Consider the following 11,918-nt stretch of genomic DNA (forward strand, 5'->3'; position numbering starts at 1 on the left):
CCAAAATCGCCCCCAGCATTTTCTGCAACTTCTACAGATCGCGCATGTCACGCGTACGCGTCAATCACACGTACGCGTCGCTGGTCATCTTCTCATGTCACGCGTACGCATCAGGCACGCGCACGCGTCTTCGTGCAAACTCTAATCCATGCGTATGCGTCAGGTGCACGCACGCGTCGCTGTAAATTTCTCCAAATCGCGCACACACGTGAGCCATGCGTGCGCGTCAATGCTCGCTATCCTCTAAGTCATTCTTGCCCTATAATACCTGAAACACTTAGCACATGGATCACGCCATCAAATGGTATAAAAGGGGAATTAAAATACATAAAGTAAAGGCTTAGGAAGTAATTTTTCAATCATAGAACAAAACTAGGAAGGAATTGTAAAATCATGCAAATAGTATGAATAAGTGTGTAAAGACTTGATAAAAGCCACTCAAATCAGCACAAGACAAACCATAAAATAGTGGTTTATCGAACTCCCCACACTTAAACATTAGCATGTCCTCATGAAAGCAGGGAACATAGAATTAAGCATTGAACCCTCACTGGTAGTGTATATGCACTCTAATCTCTCAAGTGTCTAGGGTTGATCACTCTACTCTTCTCTAGTCATGCTTTCTAAAACTTTGTTCTTCATCTAATCAATCAACAAATATTTAATGTACCAATGCAAACATCATGAGGTCTTTTCAAGGTTGTAATGGGGCTAAGGTAAAGGTGAGGATATATGTATGGCTAAGTGAGCTATAAATTGAATCCTTGATTAGCCTAATCTCTCACCTATACACACACTCTATATACTTCTAAAATTATGCCTAGCTACCCAAAATTCCCATTTTTTTTTGCATTACATACTCATGCATCAACTCTTCTTTTAATTTTATCACATATGCATTGATCTTTTATTAACTTAACATTGGGGTAATTTTGTCCCCTTATTTATTTATTTATTTATTTAATTGAATATTTTTGGGTTTTTTTTTAAATATAAAAGTAAATATAACATATCAATGCACATGAATTTTTTGTTTTTCTGGTCTCACATGAGTAGGTACCCAAATTCCTAATATTTTATCAAAGTAGAAACATAACACATTCCCTATTAACCCATGTTCCCACAGTTTCCCCACACTTAGTTGATACACAATCTCTAACTTAAGCTAACCAAAGATTCAATTGGGGTAATTAATTTGTTTTTCTTCCTAAGGCTAGTGATGTGGTAAAATATAGAACAAATAGGGATTAAAAGGCTCAAGGTGGCTAATAAAGGTGATTAAAAATGGTAGGCTATTTGGGATAAGTGAGCTAATAACAAATAATGGCCTCAATCATATATATGCATTTAAATACACTAAACATTGGACATATAGAGTGGAACAAAATGTAGATTATAATTATAGAGAAGAAAACACACAAGAATAAAATGTTATGGTTAAATAATGTAACCATATTATTTAGCTTAAATCTCATAGGTTATGTGTTCTTAGCTATAATTCATGTTCCAATTTACAATCTTCAAACAAGTTTAACACAATTTTTTTTTTCAATTTAAATTAGTGAAATATTATAAAATAGAGTCTTGAAAAGAAATTTATTACTTTAACCAAGAAAACATACATGCACACAATTATTATCATGCAATCTATTCTATTTAACTGAAGAAAAATAACCTATTGGTGTTGAGAAAAAGAAAAAAAAAACAATTACCTCCGAAAGTCAGGTACTGACAGACCTCCCCACACTTAAAGCTTGGCACCGTCCTCGGTGCCATCGGTTAGGAATAAAGGGGGGCTGGTAACAGCATCTCCACAGTCGGAGTTGTCATGGCTCCCGGTGCTGGTAGGTGAAGTGGAGTCCGGAGTGTCTGGTGCTTCTTCAGGTGGGTGGTTTCCAACAATCAGCTCTTTGAGGTATGTAAATTAGCACTTGTTACGGCGCTCCATTTGTTTTTCCTGCCGGTCAAGCCGGTCCAATCTCTAAAGTATCTGAAGGAGCAGCTGATTTGTTGAAGGTGCTTGTGATGGGGGAGGAGAAGGAATATCTCCGTCCGGGTCTGCAATCCGACTGGTAGTGGCTGCTGGGGGTCTAATGTACTTCCCATTGGGGACATACTGATCGTCCCGTGGAAGTATGGTCTTGGTGTCCCCAGCTCTATAGGAGACTCTGGCTGCTGAGACTAGATCTGAAACCAAGGCAGGAGAGGGTAGGTTGCTCGCAATCTGTATGTGTCCCCTGGCGTGCCAGAGGTGTCTTGGTAAGTTGAGAGGCTGATCTGTAAGGATACACCAGAGGAGAACAGCCATGTCTACAGTGAAGGAGGACTCGTGAGTGCTCGGAAAGACATAGTGGGACATAATCTGTGCCCACACTCGAGCCTCCAAGGTAAGTGCTGAAGCCAATATGCCTTTAGGTCGGGATCGATGGTATCCATAGATCCATCGGCTGCCAAGTTGTGCTATAACTCCGAGGACGGCGTCCCAGTCAAATTGGTATATCTGGCACTTGAAATAGGCTTCTTGGTATGCGTCCAATTGGTGCACGAAATTGCGATCATCAACAATGGCGCCAAAGACTTGGTGCTCTCAAACGTGAATCACACTTTGTCACAACTTTGCACAACTAACCAGCAAGTGCACTGGGTCGTCCAAGTAATAAACCTTACGTGAGTAAGGGTCGATCCCACGGAGATTGTCGGCTTGAAGCAAACTATGGTCACTTTGTAAATCTCAGTTAGGCGGATTCAAATGGTTATAGAGAATTGATAATTAAAATATAAACTAGGATAGAGATACTTATGTAATTCATTGGTGAGAATTTCAGATAAGCGTATAGAGATGCTTTCGTTCCTCCTGAACCTCTGCTTTCCTGTTGTCTTCATCCAATCATTCCTACTCCTTTCCATGGCAAGCTGTATGTTGGGCATCACTGTTGTCAATGGCTACATCCCGTCCTCTCTGTGAAAATGGTCCAATGCGCTGTCACTGTATGGCTAATCATCTGTCGGTTCTCGATCATATTGGAATAGGATTTACTATCCTTTTGCGTCTGTCACTATGCCCAGCACTCGCGAGTTTGAATCTCATCACAGCCATCCCTTCCAGGATCCTACTCGGAATACCACAGACAAGGTTTAGACTTTCTGGATCTCAGGAATGGCCATCCATGGGTTCTAACTTATACCACAAAAACTCTAATATCTTGGACTCGGTCCCCTGTATTAGATATCTAAGAGATACTCATTCTGTCTCGTCTTCATGTAGAACGGAAGAGGTTGTCAGGCACGCGTTCATAGGTGAGAATGGTGATGAGCGTCACATAATCATCACATTCATCATGTTCTTGGGTGCGAATGAATATCTTAGAATAGGAATAAGCTTGAATTGAATAGAAAAACAATAGTAGTTTGCATTAATTCCTGAGGAACAGCAGAGCTCCACACCTTAATTTATGGTGTGTAGAAACTCTACCGTTGAAAATACATAAGAACAAGGTCTAAGCATGGCTGAATGGCCATCCCCCAAAACGTGATCAAAGGATCAAAAGACAATCCAAAGATAGATCCCCAGATGTAAATACAATAGTAAAAAGTCCTATTTATACTAAACTAGTTACTAGGGTTTACAGAAATGAGTAAATGATGCAGAAATCCACTTCCGGGGTCCACTTGGTGTGTGCTTGGGCTGAGCATTGAGCTTTACACGTGTAGAGACTTCTCTTGGAGTTGAACGCCAGTTTGTAACCTGTTTGTGGCGTTTAACTCCACTTTGCAACTTGTTTCTGGCGTTTAACTCTAGAATGCAACATGGAACTGGCGTTGAACGCCAGTTTGCGTCATCTAAAGTCGGACAAAGTATGGACTATTATATATTGCTGGAAATCTCTGGATGTCTACTTTCTAACGCAATTAAGAGCGCGCCATTTGGAATTTCATAGCTCTAGAAAATCCACTTTGAGTGCAGGGAGGTCAGAATCCAACAGCATCTGCAGTCCTTCCTCAACCTCAGAATCTGATTTTTGCTCAGTCCCTCAATTTCAGCCAGAAAATACCTGAAATCACAGAAAAATACACAAACTCATAGTAAAGTCCAGAAATGTGATTTTTATTTAAAAACTAATAAAATTATACTAAAAACTAACTAAATCATACTAAAAACTATGTAAAAACAATGCCAAAAAGCGTATAAATTATCCGCTCATCACAACACCAAACTTAAATTGTTGCTTGTCCCCAAGCAACTGAAAATCAAATAGGATAAAAAGAAGAGAATATACTATAAATTCCAAAATATCAATGAAACTTAGCTCCAATCAGATGAGCGGGACTTGTAGCTTTTTGCCTCTTGAATAGTTTTGGCATCTCACTTTATCCATTGAAGTTCAGAATGATTGGCATCTATAGGAACTTAGAATTTAGATAGTGTTATTGATTCTCCTAGTTCAGTATGTTGATTCTTGAACACAGCTACTTTATGAGTCTTGGCCGTGGCTCTAAGCACTTTGTTTTCCAGTATTACCACCGGATACATAAATGCCACAGACACATAACTGGGTGAACCTTTTTAGATTGTGACTCAGCTTTGCTAAAGTCCCCAATTAGAGGTGTCCAGGGTTCTTAAGCACACTCTTTTTTTGCTTTGGACCTTGACTTTAACCACTCAGTCTCAAGTTTTCACTTGACACCTTCACGCCACAAGCACATGGTTAGGGACAGCTTGGTTTAGCCGCTTAGGCCAGGATTCTATTCCTTTGGGCCCTCCTATCCATTGATGCTCAAAGCCTTGGATCCTTTTTATTACCCTTGCCTTTTGGTTTTAAGGGCTATTGGCTTTTTGCTCTTGCCTTTTGGTTTAAAGAGCTTTTGGCTTTTTCTGCTTGCTTTTTCTTTTTCTCTTTTTTTTCGCATTTTTTTCTTTTTTTTTTTCGCAAGCTTTTGTATTCACTGCTTTTTCTTGCTTCAAGAATCATTTTTATGATTTTTCAGATCATCAAATAACATTTTTCCTTTTTCCTTATTCTTCAAGAGCCAACATATTTAACATTCATAAACCACAATATCAAAAGACATATGCACTGTTCAAGCATTCATTCAGAAAACAAAAAGTATTGTCACCACATCAAAAAAATTAAACTAGTTTCAAGAATGAATTCGAAACCATGTACTTCTTATTCTTTTGTAATTAAAATATTTTTCATTTAAGAGAGGTGATGGATTCATAGGACATTCATAACTTTAAGGCATAGACACTTAGACACTAGTGATCATATAGTAAAGACACAAACATAAATAAAACATAAAGCTCAAAAAATCGAAAAACAGTAAAATAAATAGACAAGGAGATTAAGGAATGAGTCAACCTTAGTGAGGGTGGCGTCTTCCTCTTCTTGAAGAACCAATGGTGCTTTTGAGCTCCTCTATGTCTCTTCCTTGTCTTTGTTGCTCCTCCCTCATAGCTCTTTGATCTTCTCTAATCTCATGGAGAATGATAGAGTGCTCTTGGTGTTCCACCCTTAGTTGTCCCATGTTGGAACTTAATTCTCCTAGGGAGGTGTTGATTTGCTCCCAATAGTTTTGTGGAGGGAAGTGCATCCCTTGAGGTATCTCAGGGATTTCATGGTGGGAAATTTCCTGATGCTCTTATTGAGGTCCATGATCTCTTGTTTGCTCCATCCTTTTCTTAGTGATGGGCTTGTCCTCTTCAATGAGGATGTCTCCCTCTATGTCAATCCCAGTCGAATTGCATAGATGGCAAATGAGGTGAGGAAAGGCTAACCTTGCCAAAGTGGAGGACTTATCAGCCACCTTGTAGAGTTCTTGAGGTATAATCTCATGAACTTCCACTTCCTCCCCAATCATGATACTGTGGATCATGATGGCCCGGTCTATAGTAACTTCAGACCGGTTGCTAGTAGGAATGATTGAGCGTTGAATAAACTCCAACCATCCTCTAGCTACAGGCTTAAGGTCTAGTCTTCTTAATTGAACTGGCTTGCCTCTTGACTCAACCTTCCATTGATCTCCATCTACACATATGTCCATGAGGACTTGGTCCAACCTTCGATCAAAGTTGACCCTTCTAGTGTAGGGGTGTGCGTTTTCTTCCATCATTGGCAAGTTGAACGCCAACCTTACATTTTCCGGACTGAAATCTAAGTATTTCCCCCGAAACATGGTGAGCCAATGCTTTGGATTTGGGTTCACACTTTGATCATGGTTCCTAGTGATCCATGCGTTTGCATAGAACTCTTGAACCATTAAGATCCCGACTTGTTGAATAGGGTTGGTGAGAACTCCCCAACTTCTTCTTTGGATCTCAAGTCATATCTTCGAATACTCATTCTTTTTGAGCTTGGAAGGAACCTCAGGGATCACTTTCTTCTTGGCCACAATTTCATACAAGTGGTCTTGATGGACCTTTGAGATGAATCTCTCCATCTCCCAGGACTCAGAGGTGGAAGCATTTGCCTCCCCTTTCCTCTTTCTTGAGGATTCTCTGGCCTTAGGTGCCATTGATGGTTATGGAAAAACAAAAAGCAATGCTTTTTACCACACCAAACTTAAAATGTTTGCTCGTCCCCGAGCAAAAGAAGAAAGAAAGAAGGAGAAGAAGAAAAAGAATGGGGGAGAGGGAGAGGGGTGTGTATTCGGCCAAGGGAAGAAGAAAGGGTGGTGTTGTGTGTAAATGAAGAAGGAATCAGGGGTTTATATAGGGTGGGGTGGGGTTTAGGGCTCGGCCATTAGGGTTGGGTTTGGGAGGGAAAAGAGTTTGAACTTTTTGAGGTAGGTGGGGTTTATGGGGAAGATGGGATGGATGTGAGTGGTGAAGAGATGATGGGAAAGAGTGAGTGAGGTGACTGGTGAAGGGTATTTGGGGAAGAGAGTTATGAAAAGGTGTGAAGAGGAGAGAAGAAGGTAGGTGGGGATCCTGTGGGGTCCACAGATCCAGTGGGACCAAGGACTTAACATTCCTGCTCCAATTAGGCATGTAAAATGCGCTTGCTGTGCAATCCTGGCATTTAACGCCAGACTATTGCTTGTTTCTGGCGTTAAACGCCCAAATGTAGCCTGTTTCTGGCGTTAAACGCCAGACAGATGCTTGTTTCTGGCGTTTAAATGCTAGAATGCTCCTCCTCCATGGTGTGCTATTTTTAATGCTATTTTTATTCTGTTTTTGATTTTTCAGTAGTTTTTGTGACTTCACATGATCATCAACCTAAAGAAAACATAAAATAACAATAGAAAATAAATAAATATAATTAGATAACATTGGGTTGCCTCCCAACAAGCGCTTCTTTAATGTCAATAGCTTGACAGTGAGCTCTCATGGAGCCTCACAGATGATCAGAGCAAGGTTGGAACCTCCCAACACCAAACTTAGAGTTTGAATGTGGGGGTTCAACACCAAACTTAGAGTTTGGTTGTGGCTTCCCAACACCAAACTTAAAGTTTGACTGTAGGGGATTTGGTTGACTCTACAATGAGAGAAGCTTTTCATGCTTCCTCTCCATGGTTACAGAAGGAGAGCCTTGAGCTTTAAACACAAGATTGTCCTCATTCAGTTGAAGGACTAACTCTTCTCTGTCCACATCAATCACAGCTCTTGCTGTGGCTAGGAAGGGTCTTCCAAGGATGATGGATTCATCCTCATCCTTCCCAGTGTCTAGGATTATGAAATCAGCAGGGATGTAAAGGCCTTCAACCTTTACCAGCACGTCCTCTACTAGTCCATAAGCCTGTTTTCTTGAGTTGTCTGCCATCTCTAATGAGATTCTAGCATCTTGCACCTCAAAGATCCCAAGTTTCTCCATTACAGAGAGTGGCATTAAGTTTATTCCTGACCCCAGGTCACACAGAGCCTTCTCAAAGGTCATGGTGCCTATGGTACAGGGTATTAAGAATTTGCCATGATCCTGTTTCTTTTGAGGTAATTTCTGCCTATCCAATGCATTCAGTTCATTGGTGAGCAAGGGAGGTTCATCTTCCCAAGTCTCATTACCAAATAATTTGGCATTCAGCTTCATGATTGCACCAAGGTACTTAGCAACTTGCTCTTCAGTAATGTCTTCATTCTCTTCAGAAGAAGAATACTCATCAGAGCTCATGAAGGGCAGAAGGAGGTTTAATAGAATCTCTATGGTCTCTAGATGAGCCTCAGAATCCTTTGGTTCCTCAAAGGGAAACTCCTTATTGGTCACTGAGCGTCCCAGGAGGTCTTCCTCACTAGAATTCACGTCCTCTCCCTCCCTTGTAGGTTCGGCCATGATGGTCAAGTCAATGGTCTTGCACTCTCTTTTTGGATTTTCTTCTGTATTGCTTGGGAGAGTACTAGGAGTAGTTTCAGTGACCCTTTTACTTAGCTGGCCCACTTGTGCCTCCAAATTTCTAATGGAGGACCTTGTTTCATTCATGAAACTCACAGTGGCCTTAGATAGATCGGAGACTATATTTGCTAAGCTAGATGGGTTCTGCTCAGAATTCTCTGTCTGTTACTGAGTGGATGATGGAAAAGGTTTGCTATTGCTAAACCTGTTTCGTCCACCATTATTAAAGCCTTGTTGAAGCTTTTGTTGATCCTTCCATGAGAAATTTGGATGATTTCTCCATGAGGGATTATAGGTGTTTCCATAGGGTTCACCCATGTAATTCACCTCTGCTATTACAGGGTTCTCAGGATCATAAGCTTCTTCTTCAGAAGATGCCTCTATAGTACTGTTGGATGATTCCTTCAATCCATTCAGACTCTGAGAGATCATATTGACTTGCTGAGTTAATATTTTATTCTGAGCCAATATGGCATTCAGAGTATCAATTTCAAGAACTCCCTTCCTCATAGGCGTCCCATTACTCACAGGATTCCTTTCAGAAGTGTACATGAACTGGTTATTTGCAACCATGTCAATGAGTTCTTGAGCTTCTGCAGGCATTTTCTTTAGGTGAATGGATCCACCTGCAGAATGGTCCAGTGACATCTTTGATAGCTCAGACAGACCATCATAGAATATATCCAGGATGGTCCATTCTGAAAGCATGTCAGAAGGACACTTTTTGGTCAGTTCCTTGTATCTCTCCCAAGCTTCATAGAGGGATTCACCTTATTTCTGCTTGAAGGTTTGAACATCCACTCTAAGCTTACTAAGCTTTTGAGGAGGAAAGAACTTGGCTAAGAAAACTGTGACCAGCTTATCCCAAGAGTTCAGGCTATCCTTAGGTTGAGAGTCCAACCATATTCTAGCTCTGTCTCTTACAGCAAATGGGAAAAGCATAAGCCTGTAGACCTCGGGATCAACCCCATTGGTCTTAATAATATCACAGATTTGCAAGAATTCAGTTAAGAACTTAAAAGGATCTTATGATTGAAGTCCATGAAACTTGTAATTCTGTTGCATCAGAGAAACTAATTGAGGTTTAAGCTCAAAATTGTTTGCTTCAATGGCAGGGATTGAGATGCTTCTTCCATGTAAATTGGAATTTGGTGTAGTAAAGTCACCAAGCATCTTCCTTGCATTGTTATTATTTTCGGCCATGTCTCCTTCTTTTTCGAAAATTTCAGTCAGATTTTCTCCAGAGAGTTATGCTTTAGCTTCCCTTAGCTTCCTCTTCAGAGTCCTTTCAGGTTCAGGATCAGCTTCAACAAGAATGTTCTTATCCTTGTTCCTGCTCATATGAAAAAGAAGAAAACAGAAAAAAATATGGAATCCTCTATGTCACAGTATAGAGATTCCTTATGTAAGTATAGAAGAAGAATAATGGAGGAAGAAAAAGAAAAGAATCCAAACACAAGGGAGAGAAATGAGTTCGAATTCTTGGGTGAAAGAGGGGTGTTAGTAGATGAATAAATAAACAGAAAGGGATGAGAGATGAGAGAATTCAAAAATTAAATAAATTAAAATGAAAGTATTTTTGTTTTTAAATTGAATTTAAAATAAAAATTCGAAAATTTAAAAAGAAAAATAAAATTAAATCAAATTAAAATTTAAAACAAATAGTTAATTAAAAAGGAATTTTGAAAAAGAGGAAGGTGATTTTCGAAAATTGAAGAGAGGAAATTAGTTAGGTAGTTTTGAAAAAGATAAGAATCAAACAAAAAGATAAGATTGATTGAAAAAGATTTGAAACTTAATTTTTGAAAAGATAAGAAGTTAGAAAAGAAGTTAGAAAAGATTTTGAAATTGATTTTGAAAAAGATGTGATTGAAATTTATTTTGAAAAAGATTTGAAAACGAAATTTAAAAAGATTTGATTTTTGAAATCAAAGTTGATTACTTGACTAACAAGAAACTAAAAAGATATGATTCTATAGTTTAAAGATTGAACCTTTCTTACTAGGCAAGTAACAAACTTAAAAATTTTTGAATCAATCACATTAATTGTTAGCATTAATTTTGAAAATATGAAATAAAAATAAGAAAAAGATTTTTGAAAATCATTTTGAAATTTTCGAAAATCATAAAGAAAAATGAGAAAGATTTGAATTTTTTTGAAAAGAGTTGAAAAAGATAGAATTTTTAAATTGAAAATTTGATTTGACTCATAAGAAACAACTAAATTTTGAAAAGTTTTGAAAAAGTCAACTCAAATTTTCGAAAATTTATGAGAGAAAGAGGGAAAGATATTTTTTGATTTTTGAATTCTTAATGATGAAAGAGAAAAACACAAAATTGACACAAAACATAGAAATTATGAATCAAAACAACTAATGCATGCAAGAACACTTTGAATGTCAAGATAAACACCAAGAACACTTTGAAGATCAAGATGAACATCAAGACTTATTTTTGAAAATTTTTAAGAAAAGAAAAATATGCAAGACACCAAAGTTAGAAATTTTCAATAATTAGACACTAACAAATTAAAAATGCATATGGAAAACAAGAAAAGACACAAGACATAAAAATGCAAAGACCAAACAAAGCAATTCATCAAGAACAACTTGAAGATCATGAAGAACATATGCATGAGTTTTCAAAAAATGCACAAATTTTAAAAACATGCCATTGACACCAAACTTAAAATTTGACTCAAGACTCAAATAAGGAACACAAAAAATATTTTTGATTTTATGATTTTATTAATATTTTTTTGTATATTTTTCAAAAATTATTTTGAAAAAGAAAATAAGGATTTCAAAATTTTTAATAGGAATTCCAGGAATCTTGCAATGTTAGTCTAAAGCTCCAGTCTAGGAATTAGACATGGCTAGTCCAAGCTTTAGTGAAAGCTCCGGTCCAAAACACTAGACATGGCCAATGGCCAGCCAAGCTTTAGCAGATACAAATCAGACATACAACAGCTGATACTTCAACCAACTTCATTCTATGCTGATAAGTGGAAGCCCCAGTCCAAATGAATTAGACATGGCTTTATAGCCAGCTAGGCTTCAACATGCTTCACGAAGCTCTAGAATTCCTTCTTAAAAATTCTGAAGAACATAAATTAATTTTTTTTCTTTTTTTTTTGAAAATATTTATTTATTTTTTTTTTGAAATTTTCAAAAATAAGAATAATAAAAACAAAAAGGTTAAAATTAAAATAAAATTACCGAATCTGAGCAACAAGATGAACCGTCAGTTGTCCAAACTCGAACAATCCCCGGCAACGGCGCCAAAAACTGGGTGCACGAAATTGCGATCATCAACAATGGTGCCAAAGACTTGGTGCTCTCAAACGTGAATCACACTTTGTCACAACTTCGCACAACTAACCAGCAAGTGCACTGGGTCGTCCAAGTAATAAACCTTATGTGAGTAAGGGTCGATCCCACGGAGATTGTCGGCTTGAAGCAAGCTATGCTCACTTTGTAAATCTCAGTCAGGCGGATTCAAATGGTTATAGAGAATTGATAATTAAAATATAATTAAAATATAAACTAGGATAGAGATACTTATGTAATTCATTGGTGAGAATTTCAGATAAGT

The 11,918-nt window shown here is 38.1% G+C and overlaps 1 non-coding gene across 1 annotated transcript; it reads left to right on the forward strand.

The window, feature by feature from the left end:
* Positions 1 to 9,026: 9,026 nt before the first annotated feature.
* LOC148577828 (small nucleolar RNA R71) lies at positions 9,027 to 9,134 on the forward strand. The gene has a single exon (XR_015903779.1). It is a non-coding gene; the product is annotated as a small nucleolar RNA R71 (small nucleolar RNA).
* Positions 9,135 to 11,918: the final 2,784 nt, after the last annotated feature.

The sequence above is a fragment of the Arachis ipaensis genome, chromosome B1 (assembly GCF_059453495.1).
Source record: "Arachis ipaensis isolate K30076 ecotype BB chromosome B1, ASM5945349v1, whole genome shotgun sequence".
Classification (NCBI taxonomy): Eukaryota; Viridiplantae; Streptophyta; class Magnoliopsida; order Fabales; family Fabaceae; genus Arachis; species Arachis ipaensis.